Source organism: Rhinolophus ferrumequinum, chromosome 11 (assembly GCF_004115265.2).
Source record: "Rhinolophus ferrumequinum isolate MPI-CBG mRhiFer1 chromosome 11, mRhiFer1_v1.p, whole genome shotgun sequence".
NCBI lineage: Eukaryota > Metazoa > Chordata > Mammalia > Chiroptera > Rhinolophidae > Rhinolophus > Rhinolophus ferrumequinum.
The window spans coordinates 88,800,800-88,824,485 of NC_046294.1; positions in this window are offsets into that span (position 1 = coordinate 88,800,800).

Here is a 23,686-nt window from a genome sequence, read left to right on the forward strand (position 1 = left end):
AAGAAATGGAGAGACATTCCATGCTCATGGATTGGAAGAATCAACATAGTTAAAATGGTCATGTTACCCAAAGCAATATACAGATTTAATGTGATCCCCATCAAAATCCCAATGGCATTTTTTAAAGAAATAGAACAAAAAATCATCAGATTTGTTTGAACCACAAAAGACCCCGAATAGCCAAAGCAATTTTAAGAAAAAAGAACAATGCTGGAGGTACCACACTCCCTTTTGATTATTGTTGCCCTGGAGTATTGTTGTACTAAAGGGCAACAATAATCAAAACAGCATGGTACTGGCAGAAAAACAGACACATAGACCAATAGAATAGAACTGAGAACCCAGAAATAAAACCACATAAATATGAATAGATAATTTTTGACAAAGATGTAGAAAACATACAATGGAGAAAAGACAGCCTCTTCAATAAATGGTGCTGGCAGAATTGGAAAGCCACATGCAAAGAATGAAACTGGACTGCTATCTGTCACCATGTACCAAAATTAATTCAAAATGGATTAAAGACTTAAGCATAAGACCTGACACAATAAACTGCATAGAAGAAAACATAGGTACTAAACTTATGGACCTTGGGTTCAAAGAGCTTTTTATGAATTTGACTCCAAAGGCGAGGGAAGTAAAAGGTAAAATAAGTGAATGGGACTATATGAAACTTAAAAGCTTCTGCACAGCAAAAGAAACCATCGACAAAATAAAGAGGCAACCAACTGAATGGGAGAAGATTTTTGCAAACAGTGCCTCCGATAAGGGGCTAATATCCAAAATATACAAGGAACTCATGCAACTCAACAACAAAAAAACAAACAACCCAATGGAAAAATGGGCAGAGGACCTGAAGAGACATTTCTCCAAAGAGGACATACAAACGGCAAATAGACATATGAAAAAATGCTCAACATCACTAATCATCAGAGAAATGCAAATAAAAACCACAATGAGATATCACCTCACCCCAGTTAGAATGGCTATCATCAACAAGGCAAATAGTAACAAATATTGGAGAGGCTGTGGAGAAAAAGGAGCCCTCATACACTGTTGGTGGGAATGCAGACTGGTGCAGCTGCTCTTGAAGGCAGTGTGGAGGTTTCTCAAAAAACTACGAATAGAATTACCATACGACCCAGCAATCCCTCTCAAGGGTATCTATCCAAAAAATCTGAAAACAGTTATCCATAAATACACGTGTGCTCCAATGTTCATTACAGCTTTATTTACAGTGGTCAAGAATGGAAACAACCAAATGTCCTTTAATAGATGAATGGATAAAGAAGCTGTGGTATACATACACAATGGAATACTATTCGGCGGTAAGAAAAGATGAAATAGGACCATTTGTGACAACATGGATGGATCTTGAGATTATAATGCTAAGTGAAATAAGTAAGAGAGAAAAAGCGGAGAACCATATGATTTCACTGATATGTGGTATGGTGGTATCAGCATAACAAAAGAACAAGACAAACAAATGAGAAATAAAATCTCATAGACACAGACAATAGTTTAGTGGTTGCTAAAGGATAAGGGGGGAGGTAGATGAGGGTAAAGGGGATAAAATATATGGTGATGGAAGGAGAACTGACTCTGGGTGGTGAACACACAATGGGATTTATAGATGATGTAATACAGAATTATACACCTGAAATCTATGTAACTTTAGTAACAACTGTCACCCCAATAAACTTTAATTAAAAACAAACAAACAAACAAAAACACACAAAAAAACACAAAGAACACAATTGAAAAATGGGCAGAGGACATGAAGAGATATTTTTCTAAAGAGGACATAGAGATGGCCAACAGACATATGAAAAAATGCTCGACCTCACTAACCATTAGAGAAATGCAAATAAAAACCACAATGAGATACCACCTCACCCCAGTCAAAATGGCTATCATCAATAAATCAACAAACAACAAGTGCTGGCGAGGATGTGGAGAAAAGGGAACCCTTGTGCACTATTGGTGGGATTGCAGATTTGTGCAGCCACTATGGAAATCAATATGGAGGTATCTCAAAAATCTGAAAATGCAACTACCTTATGACCCAGCAATTCCATTCCTAGGTATCTATCTGGAGAACTCCAAAACTCTAATTGAAAAAAATTTATGCACTCCTATGTTTATTGCAGCACTATACTCAATAGCCAAGATGTGAGAACAACTGAAATGCCCATCGGTAGACGACTGGATTAAGAAACTGTGGTACATTTATACAATGGAGTATTACTCAGCCATAATGAAGAATGAAATCTTACTATTTGCAATGATATGGATAAACCTAGAGACCGTTATGCTAAGTGAATTGAGATGGAGAAAGACAAATACTATATGATCTCACTTATTTGTGGAATCTAAAGAATAGAATAAATGAGCAAAGTAATCAGAAACAGTCTCAGAGATATAGAGGAAAATCTGAGGGTTGCTAGATGGGAGGGGGTGGGGATGAGGGAGAAGGTGAGGGGATTAGACAGCACAGTTGGTAACCACAAGATGCCACTGGGATACGAAAGACAGTTTGGGGAATATAATCAATCATGTTGTAAAGATTTTGTAGGGTCTCAAATGGGCACTTGTCTTATTAGGGAGACCACTTCATGGATGGTTAGATGCCTGACCACTGCATGGTACACCTGAAGCTGAAGCTGAATAACAATGAATGTCAACTATAATTTAAAATATATATAGTCACAGGATGTGGAATACAGCATAGGGAATAGAGTCAATGGAATTGTAAAAGCTATATATGATGTCAGAGGGGAAGTAGATTTACACCACTTTGTGAGTGGTGTAAATGTCTAACTATTACATTGTTTTGTACACCTAAAACTAACTTAAAAAAATGTATGTACATTTTAAGAAGGGAAATTAAAAAAAGCAAAGGAACGACAACTAACAATAAAATTCAGGATAGTGGTTGCTACCTCTGAGGGAGGCATGAAGAGATGGGATTGGACAGCAGCACATGAGGGATATCAAAGGTAACGACACAAATAATAAAAATGATACATATTTTAGGCTTTATGGGCTATACAGTGTCTGTCCCAATTACCCAACTCTGCCATTGTAGTTTAAAAGCAGCCTTAGACAATATGTAAATTAATGGACGTGGCTGTGTCCCAATTAAATTTTATTTTTGAAAAAGAAGCAATAATGCAATTTGGCTACATCTGTATTTTGCTGACCCCTGATTTAAAAAAAAAAAATAAAGGAGAAAAATGACAGCTGTTTAAATGGTGCAAAAACCATCTGATAAAGTTCAACATCAATGAGTGATTTTTTAAAAAGTCTTAGGGGGGTGGCCAGTTAGCTCAGTTGGTTAGAACGTGCTGCTAATCACACCAAGGTTACCAGTTTGATTCCCACATGGGCCACTGTGAGCTGCACCCTCCTTGAAAAAAACCTAAACCAAACCAAAACAAAATAAGAAACTCTTAGGAAAATAGGAAGTTTTATAACTTGATAAAAACTAATCAACCAAACCCTTTGGCAAACATCATACTTAAAGAAAAAAACTTTTGCTGTATTCCTATTAATGTCCACCATCACTGTCATACTGTTCAACACAATACTGAAGGTCTTGACCAATGCAATGAGATAGGAAAAAGAAATTAAAAATATAACTACTGGAAAGAAAGAGATAAAACATTTGCTATTTACAGATGATATAATTTAATGAGAAAACTCAAAAGAGTTAACAAAATTTTAGGACTAATAAGAGAGTTTAGTAAGGTTGCTGGATTCTAGATCAACGTAGATATTTGAGTATAGAAAGCATTAATACCATTGACAATATCTAGAGGACAAATTCAGGTTTATAAGGGCAGAAGTTTATGCAATTTGGGGAGCCCTCTTTAATCAAAATAAAATAAAACTATGGATTCAAAATTAAGTATAAAATAAATATTTATTTAAAATTAGAAATCACAACTACTTGCAATTTTTGAAAAGTGAACAGTACAATGAATGTCACAAACAGAAAAGCAACATGATATTTTAAAAAATTAATTAACTGCCTGCATTCCTCTAACTCTTTACCTTTATGTCCAGATGTCTGGTGAGCCAAGACGGTGGGTGGAGTGATTCCGTAAATTCCTGGAAGCCATTCTGGTACCAGGATGCCTAACAATGATTTAACTATATGTGGAAGCTACTGTGACCACATGAAGAAGGAGTGATCAAAAAATATGGTGAATGTTTAAATTTTAAAAATTATTACAGTAAAAGACACATTGCCATTAATCCCCTTCAAAATACACCCCCTCACTTCAAACACACTTATCCCATCGTTCTTACCACTTTCTGAAGCAGTTCTGGAAGTTCCTTTTCATGAGCGTCTTTAGTTGCACTGTCGTGGCTGTCTTGATGTCCTGAATCAATTCAAAACGTTTACCTTTCATTGTCATTTTGACTTTGGGGAAGCGCCAGAAGTCACACGGTGCCAGATCCAGTGAATCAAGTGGATGAGGACACACCGTAATGTTTTTATTTGACAGAAATTTCCATGAAGCAATGTGTGACATGGAGCATTGTCATGATGGAAGATGAAACTGTTTGCCCATTTCATGTTAATGCACTGTTCATGATCCATGATTTACAGCACACTTTAAAACACACCTTCTCTCAACCGTAGCTCACACCTGACTGACTGCACCAAACAAGTTGAAACTTGTCACACACTGTTACTAAGTTTTGACGCGCCGCTTCCCACATTGAAGATCCCTGCCTTTCTGTTGGATGGCACTCGGCAGCAGCATTCACGGTAGTTTTTCATCACACCTCATACATCCCATTAATCCCAAATTTGATGTATCCTCAACTCAAATTCCCCTTAGCTGGACCTCCAAAATACCATATTTTGCCATGTATAATATGCTCTCGTGTATAATGTGCACCCACGATTTTGGCCCAAACTTTCAGGGAAAAAAAACTTTCATTTAAATTTTTACCCCCTTCTTCTGCCTCCTCTGCCCCACTCCAGTTCAAGCCCTTGTTTCTCAGTCAAGTTCTGTAGGACACAGCTCCCCTCGCCCATGCTGGTATTATGAGTCTTGCGCTCCTCCCAGCTGAGGCAGTCGGTTGCCAGTTGTCAGTGGGCCGCTCACAGCAGCTCATGACAGCTCTCGCTGGCTTCCAGCCGCTCACGCTGGCCACTGGCCACTCAGGGCGGCGCATGGTAGCCCTGGGCAGCCCACAGCAGCCCACTCCCACCTCTGGCTGCTCACGGCAGCACAGCTCCAGAGAAAGCTGTTGATCACAAACTTAGCTGTAGAGGGCGCAGTTCATTGGCCAATGTGGGAATCCAACCAGTGACCTTAGCATTAGGAAAATGGCACTCCACCATCTGAGCCACTGGGCCAGCCCTCATTTTAATTTTTTAATTCAAATTTTTATTTGTTTATATTTAGGTACCTGTTTTTGCATATAAAGGGATTTTAGTATTTATTTATGTTTTATTTATGTATTTATTTATGTATTTACTTATTATTGCACTGTTAACTCATAAGCATAAATAAAAAAATTAAAAACATTTATATAGATACAGAATTAGTGCTACCCAGGTATAAAGCACATCATTATTTTTCCCTCACAAATTTGGGCAAAAAATTGCTCATTATACACGGGAAAATACCCGTGATTCACTTCAGTGCTGCCCAACAGTAGAGGAGGTGGGTGGGGGGAGGTTGGAATGGAAAGAGATAGCAGTCTTTACCAAGTGTGGTTAAAATACTCTATTTTTGCAATTTTACAGTAACACAGACACATTTCTAGGCTCCTTCCAGGAGTCCGGAGAGAATAGTAGACCTGCCTGTAATCATAGCAATCAAAACCACAAAAGCACTAGGAATTAACAACAAAAGCCCAAGAACACAAAGGAAAAAAACATTCAACTTTACTAAACCCACCAGATGAAAGACCTAAATAAAAAGAAATACTATATTCATGTTTGGAATGATGTCATCTTGGAAAGATGTCTATTAGCCACAGATTAATTTCTACATTCAATTAAATTCCAGTAGGAATATTGAGGAATTAAACAAACTGATTTAAAAAATTTATACAGAAGAATTGATCCACAAATAGCTAATCCAATTAAAAAAGAAGCAACAAAGAAGCAACATTTATTCTGCTAATAAACTGATTGCAATAAAAGCATAATAATAAAAGCAGTGTGTTATTGGCATAGGAACAGACAACTAGGCTGAAGGAGTAGAGTAAGGGACCAGGAACAGGCTTAGACATATGTAAATAGACTAAATAAACAACAACAAGTCTAAATAAATAAAACTATAAAGGAAGTCAGCATATGATAGTGGTAGCATCACAAATCAGTGAGAGAATTATTTAATAAAGGGTACTGGGAAAAAATGGTTCACTGTTCTGGAAATAAATTGAGTTAGATTCCTAACACTATGTTTAAAAAATCCAAATAGGGAAAGAACTAAATGTGAAAAGTAAAATTATAAACACAAATTAAAAAAATATGTTAAAAATAACTAAGAACTTCAAAGTGAGCATTTCTTTGAAAATATTTTGTAAGAAACCTATACAAACCATAACGCACAAAATAAATGGATTTGAATACATCGGCATTAGAGATTTCTGATTAAAAAAAAAAAACAGTCGAAACAAAATTAACAGAGAGGTACCAGACTGGGAGTAGATATTTTTAGATGTCTAAAGCTGACAGAAGTTTAATATCCAACATATACAAAGAACTGCAAATCCATACAAAAAAAACAAGGATCTAATAGATAAAATGGAAGAGGCTATAAATAGGTCATTCACAAAAGTGGCTATTTGAAGAACTACTGTGTTTTGCTGTGTATAATGCATACTATTTTGTCCACATTTTTGAGGGAAAAATAAGAATGCGCACTACACATGGGTAGTACTGATTCCGTATCTATATAAGTATAAATATTTTTAATTCTTTTATTTATACTTATGAGTTAAAAGTGTAACTATAGAAATCAATAATGATATCTGTACGCAAAATAATAGCCTGGAATATGATAATCACTTTTGTTGAACTTATGATTAACTTTTTTTTTTTTTGAATTGCCACCTTTTTTTTTTTTTTTAAAGATTTTATTGGGGAAGAGGAATAGGACTTTACTGGGGAAAAGTGTGTACTTCCAGGACTTTTTTCCAAGTCAAGTTGTTGTCCTTTCAGTCTTAGTTGTGGAGGGTGCAGCTCAGCTCCAGGTCCAGTTGCCGTTGCTAGTTGCAGGGGGTGCAGCCCACCATCCCTTGCGGGACTGGAGGAGTTCAACCAGCAACCTTGTGGTTGAGAGCTCACTGGCCCATGTGGAAATCGAACCGGCAGTCCTGAGCTACTGGGCCGGCCCTTATGATGAACTTTCAATGATGAAGAGTTCTTGGCCTTCTATGATGCATAAGTATCATAAATTTGTTACCGGTACATAAAATTTCTTGTAGCTTGTATCTGTTCTTGTGTTTTGTAATTATTTGTTACATAAAATTTATTGTACCATAATATGTTAAAAAATAAATGCTAAAATTCCTTTATAATACAAAAACAAATACCTAAATGTAAACAAATAAAAATTTGAATTAAAAAATTAAAAAGAAAGACTTTTTCCCTGAAAGTTTGGTCCACAAATGTAGGTGTGCATTATACATGGGAACACATTATATATGGCAAAATACGGTAATAACTATATGAAGAGTTGCTTTAACACAAATTAAAAAAAGAAGGTACCTCCTCAGACTGTCAAAAATTAGAATATTGGGATCATATCAACTACTAGTCAGGAGGTGGGAAAGAGAAAGGCCTCAGTCCCTGTTGGTGGGAAGTGTAGCCGTGACGCAGAGAAGTCTGGCCGATCTTGTACTGAGGGTCTGCACCTTCACCTGGTCACTGGCACTCACTGTTGGGTGTATGACTTCAGAGAGTCTCTTGTAGGCCCACAGGAGATAAGTGCACGTCATGATGGTCAGGATCTGAGCCGGTCTGGTGTCCTTCACTGGGGGATGCATAAACCAAATGTGGCGTGTGCATTTGATGAAACCCCATGCAGCCATCAGAAGTAATGAACTGTGTCTATGTTCCGCAATTTGGGAAGGTCTCACAAGCGATCCAGAGGGGAGACATGTAAGAGACAGAATGGAATTGATAGCGTAAAACCATGTATTCACATTTTAAGACATATACTACACTATGTTTTCAAAGGGTGCCCATATATCTAAATCAACAAAACTCCAAACATTAGAATAGAAGGACATTTTAATGCCTCAGGTTTGACAGACATTTTAATGTAGCTACACCAGATTGTCGCTTACTTATTACCCTGACATGTGTGCTGTGGAGACTCTTTACTGTTATTTGGCACTAGGGTGGGGTTTGTGGATGGGGTGAACAGACCACTTTGCTCATAACTTGACAATGAGAGCAAGCTAAAGGTTTAATAGCTGGTTTAGAGGCCACATCAAGTATCTTCATGTCAAAATGGATTAATCAAGATGTCACTTACCCTCCCAGAAATAGGCCCTGTTAAAAGGCCCTGTTCCAGTAAGTCCTCTGGTCTGTGGAGGGGCTAATATTACCTTCTGTGAAGTTTATTTGCCCTGTGAATCCCTGTGCTCCTGAAACAGGTCATTTTAAAACAGGAAATTGGTCTTTGCTGGGGGACCACACTGGGGGCCAAGGCTCATACTCTGGGGTCCCAGGTCTCATTAGCCTCCCCCTCGGCCTCACCTTAGTGATACTATTGCCTCTCTGTTTTCATTTAGATACAAAAAGAAAAAAGAAGTAATAAATAAGACCAGAAAGAAAAAAAAAGCTAAAGAATAAAACAGCAAAAACAGATAGCTTTAGCAAAAAGACAAAAAGCTCTACTGAATGGGACCATAAAGGGCCAACTAAGATCTTTTGTCTAAATTAAAAATAACTAAGCCATAAATCAGGGAGCCTGAGGTTTGGGGTGTGAAGCTTCCAGAGGCTGCAGCATAGCGACAGGCACAGGGGTCCAGGCCTGAGATGCCCCATCTGCTGGGACAGAGCTGACTGACAGTCTCTCCCACCCGGGGTCTATAGTTCTGGCCTCCAGGGGCCCCTTCTCTGGCCTTTGCCCAGGTCATCCTCGCCCCCTCCCTTCCTTCTGACTTCCCCCTCACGCAGCGCCTGCCTGCCCAGCAGGCAAGAGAGGAGTCATAACCTATGGGCTCCAGTCCCAGTTCTGTGTCCTACTAGCCCTGGGACCTGGGCAAATAGCTGAGTCTCAACTTCCTTATCTCTCAAAAGGGGAGAATCATAACATTGGCTCTGCCTGCCTCCCCGGCTTCCTTTGGAACCCTGGGGCACCAAGAAAAGCTGAGAGGTTTTTACTGGTGGAAGTTCAGCTCAGGACTCCCTCCCCAAGAAGCCCTGCATGACTACTTCCATCCTTAGAGAACGCACCCCGTTATCTTTTAATTGAGCACTGTTAACATCAAAGATATCTCCTCCATGCCTGGAAAAGTGTTAACTGATTAATTGATTAAAAGATCTTGCATTCTCATTATTACCCTGCTTCTCCAACCAGACTGTGAACTTTTTGAAAAGTAAACCTCTGCTTTCTCCTCGCTCCCTTCCATTTATCCTATCAAACATGTATGTTCCAAGCCCAGTTCTAGGCCTCGGAAACACCAGACTCAGTCCTACCCTCAGAAACTTGCATTCTGGGTGGTGGAGGAGGGAGGAGAAAGTTAAAAATCAAGGAAACAAACATAGCAAAAGTAACTACAGAATCTGAGAAGTGCAATGAACACAAAAAAGAGACTGAGACAGGGAGCCACTGCGATGGGGATCTACTTTACGTGGTGTGGACACAGCAGGTCTCTCCCCGGGCAGGGGACATAAAGGCAGGGGACATAAAGGGCAGGTGGAAAGATGAGAAAGATCTGGCTAGTGGCCCCAGCAGTGGAGCTGAGTGGGAGTGCTCCAGGGAGGAGGAACCATGTCTGCAATGCCACCCCCTTCCCCCTGAGGTTTCAAAGTTAGGAAAGGTAGCCCGGATGACTGGAGTAAACATTGAAGCAGGAGGGGGTGAAGAGGAAGGAGGTGACGTCTGAGAGGAATCAGGATGTCAGGAGCCAGATTGCATGGTGGGTCCTTGTGGGCCAAGAAGGGGCTATGGATTTTGTTTTCAGGGCCACAGGAAGTTACAGAGGGGTTTTAAGCAGGAGAGCTATGTGATCTATTTTATACTTTTGCGACGCTTTCTCAGGGATTGAAGAGGATGTTAAACACACAATGAGAATGAAATCGGTCATCCAGAATGTGGGACATCCTATACTACAGATGACCTTCTTGAAGAAGGTAGTGAGTCATCAGCCAAATGCAGTGGATAGGGCTTGTTTGCATCCTGATTGGAATAAACCAACTATAAAAAGTTGTTTGTGAGGCAACAGGGGAAATTTGAACATAACTGAGTATTAGATAATATTGAGAAACTTGTTAATTTTGTGATGTGTGTTTATGGCATTGTTATTAGGTTAAAGGTAAAGAAGTCCTTGTCTATTAGAGATACATACTGAAAAATTTACAGGTGAAATAAATAATGTGTGATATTTGCTTTCAAACACTTCAGAAAAAGAAATTTGTTGTAAACCTAAAACTAATATAAAATAATATTGAATGTCAAATGTAATTGGGAAAAAATATTGATAATAAAAAAACATATAAAAATAAAAAAAGAAATTTGTGTCGGGGACAATAGATGAAATGAAATTAGCAAAATGTTGATGTGTTTTAAAGCTGGGTGAGGATACATTGGGTTCATTATATCAGCTTCTGAAATTTTCCATAACAAAAAGTAAAAAAAAAAAAAAAAAAAAGAAAAGAAAAGAAAAAAAGAAAAAGAAAAAGAAAAAAATACATTTTTTAAGTTCCCTGGCTTGCTGTGGTGTCACAGTGTGTGGTGCCCACAGTGTGCAGTGCCTGGGAACTAGTCCCCATGGGTGGGACTCTCTCTGAGGCCGAGGCGCAGGGGCCTGTAAGGTGGCAAGTCTGGGGACACTTTGTGGGGTGATGGGGAGGAACTGGTAGGGAACCACCTGTGGGTACTCTCCTCTGCCCCAGTCATGGGCCCAGCCTGTCCACAGCACAGGGGTTTGACCATGAGCTGTGGCCTCAGACAGACCTGGGGCAATTCCCAAGTTGGCTAGTTGCTTTCTGTTACCTTGGGTAGAGCTGCTCAGTTCTTATCTGAAAAACGAGAATCATTATAGTACATTTCCCATTGGTTGTTACAGTATTAAATAGAAGATATAAAGCCCCAAGCTCAGTGCCAGTGTCATGCAGGGTGTCATGTGGGGTCTCTGGTCCCGCTCCCCACATAAGAACGCAGGCTATGGTGAGGCGAAAAAGGAACACCCACGGAGCCACAGATAGGGGAATCATACCACTCACTATATTCTCGCTGGCGGCCAGGCGAGACACACACAGTAGTATTCACATGATCCCTAGTCCGCCATTCACTTCTCTGCCTGCCAACCAACCAACCAATCAACGCAGTCCCGGCAGTTACATCAGTAGCCAATTGGCTAACCGGTTACAGCTGATGGCCAACAAATCACAGTCGATGGTCATTCACCACCCAAGCTAGGACCTCCCCACTCAAGGCTGAGAGTCTGGAAACTGCTCTCTGGGACTCTGTCCCCACAGCCAGGTAATGGTTACTACTCAATTCCTTGTAGCATTGTCAACATGGCACAGAATGGGCTGAGGCACAGCATGACTGGATTCTGGAACCTTCTTTTGGGGATTAATCTCCAGTATCTAGAAAGCCGAGGCCAAATACATGTGTTGAAGTACACGAGTCATCACACATAAACACACACCTCTGGCTTGCATTCACCCACCTGCACACACAGACACCTCTCCAGGGGGGCTCATCATGGCAAAGCCTGAGCAGGCCTGGAGTATGACCTTTAGGAAAGGTTTGGAATGGTCCTTCCCAAGGGATCCAGAAAAGAGGTGAGGGGAGTTGGTGCTCAGAGGAGACTGGCCTGTGCAGCCCATGGAGAAGCTGGGCACCGGTGGCCCACGTGGGAGGACACACTGGAAGTGAAGGTAGTGCCATGGGATAAGTAAGGGGCTGAGGAGACGTAACAGTAGGAAGACGGAACAGGATGGGGCCTGTGGATTCTGCAGGAAAGATGAGAGGAAGAGCCTAGCTAGGAAGTCTTTAAATACTAGGGAGAACAACAAGGAAGCCTTGTAGGTTTCTCGGCATGAAAACAGTTGTGTTTGCCTGGGGCCTGTTTGTAGTCCTGGATCTACTAACCTCATGCCACCAAGGGCTAGATGACTTCACATTCCCCTGGCTGACCCCAGATCCCACTTGTCTCTACAAGGCACTGTGGCACCTGGTTCTCCCTCTGTGGTGGGGCTGGAGAAATGTAAGCTGCCAGGCCTTCCAAGACCCTTCCTCTCTGTCCTCATTTTTGATCTGATAGCCAAAGGAGGGAATGTTTGGATCAGGAAAGACAGGCCCTACAGTGTGTACGGGAGAGTTAGTCCCCACCTACCCAGGTATCAGTTCTCACAACCAAAAATAATCTAAAGATCCTATACCGGAGAGACAGGGAGGCATGGAGGGCCTATGCAGTAAGACAGGGAATGAGGGAAAGAGATAGGGTGGGGACACGAAGGGCTTCCGGAGCTCAGGTCTGGGGGGGAGGGGCAGGTGTACTGAGAGACTTTTGGAGAGCTGGGGCACTCCCAGCTCCCAGGAAGAAAGGCGAGGAGGCAGGGAAGAGAGGATGAGTGACCCCTCCCTTTGCCTTCCCTTCTGCTCACTGCAGACACAGGAACAGCAGGCTGCTAATTCAATTCTGCCTTCATCACTGGGAAGACACTTTTAATCAAATCCTAAATTGAGTGGTGGGAGGGAAAGAGGAGACCCATTCTGCCTTCACTTGCTTTCTTTTAGAGAAAAATTTGGGGAGTCACTAACCCTGTATCACATTAACATCAATAAAACACCCAGTGGCTCTCACTCTTCAAATGTTAATGAGACAGGTTAGCTAAGTGTCCCTAGGTAGACAGGGAGGTCCCTGGTGGAATAAACAAAGACAGTCATATCCTAAAACTTCAGGTTTTGAAACCACTCCTTCGCTCCAGGACATAATGTAACAAGGCCTTGAGGTTAATCATAAAATTCCTTTTGGCCTGACAAATGGAGCAGATCTGACAGATAAAGAGTGGGTTACTTTGCTAATTCCTTTAGGATGGCCAAGCGGAACAAACCTGGTAGACGAATTTCATTAGAAGGCGCCAGTTCCCTTCTTCAAACAGGTTCCCTTCTTCAAACAGCTCCCCTTCCCCAAGCAGGCAAGGGAAGGTATGAAAGTAGGAGCTTTTGCCTCAGTCATGGGGCACCCCCCATTTGGGACCCCCTCGGGAGCTGCAACCTCTTCTCCTGCCTCTAATAAACTATCCTCTTTTAAAAACATTTTGCCTCTCCCTGGTCCGTATTTCCATTCTTTGGCTTCACGAGACATGATCCCGGCCCACACTCAGAAACTGCTAGCAGATCCAACATCACCTGCATCACAAGGCCACCGTGTTGGGGAGAGGCCTCCTCTTGCTTCTCCTAATCCAGAGGAACTTGTTTCCTCTACCTACCCTAGGAAGGAACAATTTCCTTCTGGCCAGTCTCCCACCCCCACCCACCACGGAAAGGAGTGCTCCTGGTGAAGTCTCAGGCAGTGTCCTTGCTAGTGCCTCAGGCATCCTTTGGCAAACCAGGACTCGCTCAGGCCACTTTGACACAGACTAGGTGAGTGGACACTAGTGAGTTGAGGGGTCTGCTTGGGAGCTGGACATCAGACTGGGAAGGCAGATGATACTGCCTGATCACAGTCCCACCTCACCTCAGGACACACCCTGAGAGCCTTTGCGGCTGAGGTTCCAGCATTTGAGCCTCCTTGTGAGATGTCTGAGGGATTACCTCTCATCACATTGGATTTTCCTTTTGGGGAACCCCTCTTCCCACAGGGGTGAATGTGGACGTCCCAAGGCAGGAGTGACGGATTCTAAGGCATAGCTCCCAAACACCACAGCTTTTCCTTGAAACTCCTTTCTTATCTGAAAAAAATTCAGACACCTTTGGCATTTTGCTCCATAATACACGCCTTTGTTTTAAATTACTTATCAGTTAAACTACTTTCTCAGAATCTTTGAGTCAATTTACGTTCCAGCAAGCTGGGCCGTGTTTACTAGAACTTTGAAGGACTTGTGAACCCTAGTTTGGGAAGCAAGGCTTGGAATTGTCTCAGTGCCTGTCTCACCATCTTGCCATGCTTACAGGTATCAGCACTTTTTATCTGGGGGGAGGGGTTGTTTCTTAAGGAACTGTAATGGCTTCCTGGGATTGCCGTAACACACTGGGTGGCTTAAAACAACAGAAACAAATTCTCTCACAGAAATGGAAGCCAGAGGTCTGAAATCAAAGTGCTGACAGAGCTGTGCTACATCTGGAGGTTCTAGGGGAGGACCCTTCCTTGCTTCTTACAGCTTTTGGTGGCTCTACGTGCTTCTTGGCTTGTGGTAGCATCACCTAATCTCTACCTCTGTCTTTACAACACCTCCTCCATTAGTCCAGAAGAAGAGTGGTTGTTATTGAGGATTTTAGAGAAAAGAAGCCCCCACCCCTTGGAGTTGTTGAACATTATTAGATAGGTGGGAAAAAGGTGGTTCTAGGTTTTAGAGGTAAGGACCCAGTACTCCTGGGGCCCGCTTGTACCCAGGAGGTGGCTGGTAGGTGAAGAGAGTGAGCTGATGATGACAGTGTCAGTTCCTTGGGCTCAGGCATAGTGGGTCCACAGGTTTTGCTGGTCTGAACACTCTAAGGAGCTACTCTTTCTTTAATGGGTTCCCCACAGGGTGGTGACGTTGGCTGGGGCCTAGGCCAGGGCCCTTCTGTCTTGGACTTTGGTCTGAGCTTCAGGGGCAGCTTGGTTTATAAAGAACTTGTTCCTTGGTTTACAAGGCACTCTTTCCTTCCATACGTGTGGCATTGGTGTGGGGCAGCCATCCCGGTTATCATCTGCTGGAGGGCACATGAAACTGGCACCTGTGGCTGCATGAAGAAGGACATCGGCTCCATTCTCTAGCACTCAACTCTTCAGTCACCCCAGTGAGGTGGATGTAGTCAGGCTCCCGGTTTCCTTTAAGACAATGCAAAGCACCATGAACCCTGAATGCACTGAGGAGGGACTGGCTGGGGAGAGGCTTAGTGGGTCCTAGTATTCGCTCTCTGAGGAGAGACCCCTGCACTTTCCTCTTACATTGGGAGGGGCCACTCTGCCTGCATTATCCTCTACATTGAAATGACTCTTGTTCTGTGGAAAAAACCCCACTTTTGAGGCAGCTCACTTATTGCCGTGCCACCATGACTGGGTATCCTGTAGACATCCTTTGGGCCCTGCCATTAGAGTTAGTTTACATCAACCAGACACCTTGCTTTACAATCACTCCTCATTGCCAGCCTAAACAGCACCCACAGCATGATGGTTCTCCATGTGCCAGATGTAGCTTAGAATGCCTCCTATTAAAGAAAAAACACAAAATCACATCTGGTGCATTCAGAGCCTTTGAGAATCCACAAAGGCGGAGGTATTTGTTACTTGAGGATAGGTTTGGCTGTTGGAAATGACGTTGAGGTACTTCATGCTGAGGCTAGAGAGTCATGTGAAGAGCTCTTTCAAGTGAAAACTAAGGAAAGCTGAGAGGTTCCAGGGGGGCTTGCAGACTGCCCATTCATCCTCAGCTCTCTGGCCATGGTCCTGCTACTATTGCACCTCCTGGTGGTCACAGCAGATGTGGCCAGACAGCATGTTGGGACGTTTTTTCCTGCAGGCACGGCTAGGAGCTCCATCCCCCTCCTATCGGAGATGTCTCCCGCGGGCCCCGTAGTTAGAGGCCTCCCCATCAAAACAATGTTGAGCGAGCACAGCTGCTAGGGACGGACCTCCCTGGCACCCGGGCCAGATTTTCCCCCCAACCTGGAGGCCTAACCCTATAAAACAAAGCACCCGACGGCAGTAAGGCTCAGTCTTTGGGAACAATCCCGCTGAGCCCGCCGGCGTAATAAAGCTGTGTTCTCTCTGATCTCTGCGTGCCGCTTGAGTCTCTCGGTCCTCGCTGCTTTTCCGCAACAAGCAAACAGACTCACTTGCTATCTGCTCAGGGTTTCTTTGCCATTTGAGCCATCCCACCGCTCCCTGGTGCATTTTACATGGTTCACAGGGGTTCCCGGCAAGACTGAGCCTCAGTTTCCCCCAGCAGTAATTAGCTCAATTAAGAAGTCTTGGATTGGCCTTTCTCCTTCCCTGTTTCACTCTTCCCAGTCCCCTCCCCACCACTGCTTTTCTCAGAGATCTTTTTCCAAAAGAAACTACCTGCATGAAAGGCTCTGCATTTGGGGGAACCCAGGCTGACAGCTGCCCTGAATTTCTTGTAAAGCTTATGAATGAACTATTTCAACAAAGCCTGACAAGTGAATCATGGCAGAAATAGTGAGATGTGTCCTCAGGGATTGTCTCATGGGCCATTTCTTTTGCTTTGCCTTCTTGTTTTTAAAAAAACAGCGTTACTGAGATATAACTCATACAATATACAATTCACCCATTTAAAATGCAATTCAATGATTTTTAGTATTTCACAGAGTTATGCAAACATCACCACAATCAATTTTAGAATATTTTCATCACTAAAAAACATGATACCTGTTAGCAGTCATTTTCTACCTGGAACCTGTCTACCCCCTCCAGGCAATCACTAATCTCTTTTTGTCTCTATTGATTCGCCTATTTTAAACATTTCATTTAAATGGAATTACATACTGTGTTGCTTTTTGTGTCTAGCTTCTTTCATTTAGCATAATATTTTTCAAGTTTCATCCATGTTGTAGCATCTATCAGTAATTCATTTCTTTTCATGGCTGAATAATAATCCACTATATGAGTATGAATATACCACAGTTTATTTATCCTTTCATCAGTTGACAGACATTTGGGTTGTTTCCACTTTCTGGCTGCTATGAATAATGCTTCTATGAATATTTTTGCCAAGTTTTTGCGTGGATGTGTCTTTTTATTTCTTTTGGGTATTTTCTAGGACTGGAATTGCTACATCAGCTCTGTTTTCTTTTAATTTTTAATTTTATCATTAGATTTTAGATTAGATAATACATTCTCATACTGTTTCACAAGATACAGAAGGAGAATTCATATTCTCTCCTCAGAGGCAACCAATATTTACCACTTTAAATTTATTTTGGGGGTTGTTTCTAGCATATAGAAACAATTATGAATATGTGTTCTTTTTTATACAAATAATGATATACATTACACATTGTTCAGCACCTTCCTTTATTCATTTAACATTAAATTTTAGAGATTGTTCCATATCATTACAAAAAAAACTTTTCATTCTTTTTATACATTTTAATATTCCCTTGGATGGAGGGAAATAATTTAATCAGTTCCCTATTAAAAGGCATTAGAGGGGCCGACCTGATGGCTCAGGAGGTTGGAGCTCTGTGCTCCTAACTCCGAAGGCTGCCGGTTCGATTCCCACATGGGCCAGAAGGCTCTCAACCACAAGGTTGTCGGTTCAACTCCTCGAGTCCCTCAAGGGATGGTGGGCTGTGCCCCCTGCAACTAACAACGGCAAATGGACCTGGAGCTGAGCTGCACCCTCCACAACTAAGACTGAAAGGACAACAACTTGAAGCTGAACGGCACCCTCCACAACTAGGATTGAAAGGACAACAACTTGACTTGGAAAAGTCCTGGAAGTACACACTGTTCCCCAATAAAGTCCTGTTCCCCTTCAAAAAAAAAAAAACGGCATTAGATTTCCCCCCAATTGTTTATTACAAACAATAAGGCAATGAAAAGCCTTGAACAAATATCATTTTCCTCATGTGTAAGCTTATCCACAGGATATATTTCTAAAAGTAGGAAAACCTTATCAAAAACTCTGTGAACTTTAAACCTTAATACACAATGCCTTCGGTAGAAGTCAAATCAATTCATTATCTGTGAGCAATGAATGAGTGTGCTTGTTTGCCCAGATCCTCACCAATTTAATGGATGAAAAATAGTATCTCCATGTAATTTTAATCTGCAATTTTCTTATTGTATGAGTAAATTAAAATATCTTTAATTCCCTCTTCTGTAAAATGTCTGTGCATATCTTTTGCCTGTTTTTCTGCTGGATCTGGTCATTGTCTTGATGATTTGTCGGTGTGTTTTATTTATCAGAGAAAATAGCCCTTTGTCTGTGAGTGCCTAAAGCTGTTCCCAATGGGTTAAGCCTGTTGTTTTTATTCTGGCATGGAATTAACCTCTGGTCATTCACAGATGGTGAACACATTCACGAGACTCTACAAAGTGGGAGAGCAAGAAAGTTTTATTAAAGTTAGGGAGCCAGTTGGCAGCCAGGTAGTAAAGAGAGAAACAGTGGTAGGGTGGAGGGGTGCTGGGGTAGAGTCTCAGAGTGGACAGCTGCTAAGACAGAGGGGTAAGAGAAATACTGGCAGAAAGGAGTTTGCCAGGGCAGAGTCTCAGAGTGGACAACTGCATTGATCTTTAGGTTAGCTTTTTCTTATACAGGAAAGGGGGAGTCATTCAGGCAGGCTTGAGGGCTGACATTGCTTCCTGTGGTCTGGTCTGCCTTAAGATAACGTTATCCTGGACTCCAGACTTGGAATTGGCCATTGTGGGCTGGGATTTTATATGTCACCAGTAAAAACTGCAAAGGAAGTTGTAAATTGGATTCTGATGTCCAGGTGCCTGAGGATTAAGAAATTGCTCTTTTCAGATTAGGATTTTGTTAATTAATGAGGTATGGGTAGCCTTGAGAAAGGGAACAAAACAGAATTCTTAAGTTAATCAGTGAAGGGAGAAACAAAGAGAAAACAGCTGAATATCAGGATGGATCAAATTGCAAACTAAGTTTAATTACAGGTGGCTAGATAGCAAGCTACGTGGTGAGTCAAACTGCAAACTAGCTAAGTCTAACCGCGTTGATTTACTGAATTTCACCCTTACAGTTTTTATGTGTTACTGTTCCTGAATATCCAGTTTCTCTCACTGAAAAGGTATTATATTCCCTACCCTGTTGATCGGGGTAGCTATGTGACTTGCTTTGACCAATTAAATGTAAGCAGAAGCATGTTTGTCACTTCTGGGCTGAAGCTTAAATTGCTAGTGCTTTGCACATTTTATTTTCCTCTGTCATGGCAACTGGCATCAGCAGATAATGGCTCTGCCTTTAGATGGGAAACCCAAAGTGAAGGTGACAATAGTGACAAAATAAGAGTAGAGGCCCTAGTCAATCTGCAAGACAACATGTAGAGTGAGCAGGAAATAATACTTTCTTGTTTTATGACACTAAGACTGGCTTTCTTCTTTTTTTTTTTTTTACTTTAATTTTATTTTTTTAATTTATTGGGGTGACAATTGTTAGTAAAATTACATAGATTTCAGGTGTGCAATTCTGTATCACATCATCCATAAATCACACTGTGTGTTCACCACCCAGAGTCAGCTCCCCTTCCATCACCATACATTTGATCCCCCTCACCCTCATCCCCCACCCCCCAACCCCCTTACCCTCTGGTAACCACAAAATTACGTTCCCCAGATTAATTTTCAAACCCATGGCCATCCTGTGGTCACCGACTACCCTCCAATCCCCTCTGGCTTTCTTCTTGCTGCAGCATAACTAGCCTATCTTGACAGATATAGGTGATTTCCACCACAAAGAAAATTTTTTTATTTTGATGAAGTTAAAATGATCAATCTTTTATTTCATGACTACTAGGTGTGTATGAAAAAGGATTATTATTTAAAAAAAATATCTCGGGGTGGCCGGTTGGCTCTGTGGTTAGAGTGCATTACTCACAACACCAAGGTCACCGGTTCGATTCCCACATGGGCCAGTAAGCTGCGCCCTCAACAACTAGATTGAAAACAACAACTTGACTTGGAGCTGATGGGTCCTGGAAAAATACACTGTTCCCCAATAAAAACTAAAAAAAAAAAATTATCCCATGATTTGTTGAAAATCCATTATTTTTCTCTTATTTAAAAATGCTATCAGGTGCCTTTACTCTGACTGCTGTCATTCTATAGTGAAAGACGCAGAACTTGGGGCAGAGGCTACAGCAGCTACCGTCACGAGTGTCGGATTATGTCTGACTGCTACTAAGAGACTTGACTATAGATACTTACTTCAATCAGTTTATCCTCTCACACAGAAGTCCAGAGATGGGCGTCTCAGGGCTGCTAGGGTGTCAGAGACTTGGGCTTCTTGTGTACTTTGGATTTACCCTTCTTAACACGTGGCGGTCTTAGACTTCATAGTCTAAGATGCCTGTGGAAGCTCCAGCCATCAAATCTGAGTTCCAGGCAGGAAATAGGAGGAAGAGAGTGGGGCAAAAGAGCCTGCACCAATTTTTCATCACCCTTTTAAGGAACTTCCTTGGAAATCTCATCCAAAAACTTCTGCTTATTTCTTATTGCCCAGAACTTAGTCATAGGGCCATGACTTGATTCAAAGGGGCAAGAAATGTAGTGTTTTACTAAGTATATTTGCTTTGCAGTTTGGATCGTTGTATGATTGAATGATGCAGGCTGTCACTTGATAGAAGAGTTTTCTGACAGCCTCAGGGCTTTTGAAACTTCTGAAAAAGAGTAGTGGCGAATCCCAACAGAAGGCACCACACCTGTCACAATTCCATCCTTGATTCTCTGCCATTCCCAGGCTGTCTCCAGCTTCTGGGGACTTCCTTGATGTGGCTGCAGCACTGTGTGGAAGAGGACTGCTGGGAGGTAGTCAGAAGCCCTGGTGATCTTCTGCCCACCCAGCCCTGAATGGTGCTGACAGGCTGTGGCTTCAAGTCCTCTGAGCCCATTGATCTGTCTGTAAACTTCAGAAATAAGAATAACTTCTCATGGATGCTCTGGTAACAGAATGAAGTCACATCTAAGAAGGGCTTTGGGGTTGCAGCTGTTGATCTTGGGACAGGAAGAGAACATTGCCTAACAGTCCTTGCTGCCATGAGTGGGTCCACAGACCAGGGTGTCGTCAGAGAAAGGCCTGGAGGAGAAGGGTGTGTTGCTTACCTGCTCATTTGCTCCCACACGTCTCACTGCTTTCTGACACTCCTTCGGGATTTTTTTTTTTTCACCAGCCCCACAAAAACGAAATTGCTCACCTGCTGTCAGATCCAGCACCTCCTTACATTCCCACCCTAACTCTAGCCTGGATCTGGCCTCTCTCAGGCCCATTGCTAAATCCATTATCCCCTTTAATACCTTCATTTACCTCACCTTACCCACCCCCCCTTTAATATGTATAAACATATCTCTCTCCCCCCACCTCTTCATGACCCGAATAACCTCAACCTCCTGTTATTAGTCTCTCAGTACCTTGTATTAGTCAGGAAAGGCTAGACTTATGCCTTGGTAACAAAAGATCCTCACCTTGATGGCTTAGTATACAGGCATACTTTGTTTTATTGTACTTTGCTTTATTATACTTCTCACATATTGTGTTTTTTATCAACATCAAGACAAGACTTTTCACCAGCAAAAAGATTATGACTCACTGAAGGCTCAGGTGGTGGTTAGCATTTTTAAGCAATAAAGTATTTTTAAATTAAGGTATGTACACTTTTTTTGTTTAGACATAATGCTATTGCACACTTAATAGACTACAGTATACTCTAAACATAACTTTTACATGCACTAGGAAACGCAAAAATTCCTGTGACTCATTTTGTTTCAATATTTGCTTTATGGCGATGGCCTGGAACAGAACCCACAATATCTCTGAGGTATGCCTGTATACACATTTGTTTCTTGTTCACTAAAATCTGCATGGCTCTCTAAGACAGCTGTCCCTGGCGATCCAAGCAGCTTAGATCTGGTGGAGGCACATGCCACATTTGCCACAAAGAGTAAAGATGGACTGGGGAAAGTCACGCCTGCTCTTCTGTACTTCAGCTGCAAGTGACACTTAAACCTATAACCCAGTGGCTAGAATCAGGTGCCTGGCTCTGCCTAACTGCAAGGGACTGGGAAATGTGGGGAGCACGTATCTGCCGTCAAGTCTCTGTTTCTAGCAGTGACGCATTTTGCTGCCTCTGCCAAAAGCCTAGCAGGGGTGTCCAAACTTTTTTCAACGTTTTTCACCAAGGGCCGTATGCGGTAAAATACACAAACAGCCGGGCCACTCACTCGAGGTGAAGTACATATTGCCTCACCTGGTTTATTTAAGTAAACTAAATATATTTTTGGAATTTGCTGTGGGCCAATTAACAGTGGATCATGGGCCGCAGGTGGCCCGCGGGCCGCAGTTTGGACACCCCTGGCCTAGAGGAACCTGTTACCGGTTCCTGCCCAAATTCCTGCCTGACCCTCAACAAGCTCCTATGATTTGGCCCCATCTGACACCTCCCAGCTCATTACCCACCTCTCCCTGGATGAACTCTGCTCCACATATATTATGCAAAATCTTTCCTCCAAGCCTTTCTGCATGCCATTGTTCTTGTTTGTCAATCTTTTTCTACTTCTTTCTTAAGTTCTTTAGGTCCCAAATCAAGGTCAATCTGTTTTGTGAAGCCTCCTTTTGGCTCAGTCTGTAGTGCTCTCCCTTCTCAGAGCTCCTCCAGGGCTTATTTTTAAGCTGTCACTCAGCCTTGAGTATGTGTTCCTCCTATGGCCCATCTAGACTGTAACCCTTGGAAATCAAGGGCTATGTCTTCTCCTTCTTTGCACTCTCAGTGCCCTACTCGGCAGGACTCACAATGATTTTAACTTACGAATGGTTATTAAACACTTATTAAGTGCCGGACACCAAGCTAGGCACAGAGGATGCAAAGAACAATTAAAGATGATTCTGGAAGGAAAGACACTCTGCAAGGAAAGCATTTCTATGTGCCTGCTATGTGGCATCTAATGATTAAGAGAGACAGCTCTGGAGTCTGCTTGGGCTTAAATACTACCTCTGGCTAAATTAGCTGCAAGATCTCAGGCAAGTTACTTAACTTCTTTAGCCTGAGTTTTCTCATTTTCAACAATAATAATAATTATCTACTGTGTTTGCTTCCTGGGGCTGCTGTAACAAATTACCACAGACTGGGTGACTGAATTCAACAGATATCTCTTCTCCCATAGCTCTGGACGCTAGAAGGCTAAAATCAAGGTATCGGCAAGACCACACTCTCTGGGAAGGCGCTGGGGAAGAATTCCTCTCCTGCCTCTTCCTAATTCTGACGGCTCCCAGCAATTCTTGGTGCTCATTGGCTTGTAGCTGCATTGTTCTACTCTCTGCCTCTGTCTTCACCTGACGTTTTTCTCGCTGCATCTCCCCACCCCCTAACCTCCTCTTCTTATAAAGAAATCAGTGATTGAATTTAGGGCTTGCCCTGATCCAGACTTCACCTTAACTAATTACATCTGCAAAACCCTACTTCCAAAGAAATCACATTGTGAGGTTCCAGGTTGACATAAGTTTTTTGGGGGATACTTATTCAACCCACTACACCTACCTCATAAGATTATTGTGAGGATTAAAAAAGATGGTGCCTGTAACTCATTCGGTCCAATGCCTGGTTAATAGTAAAACTACTGAATGTTA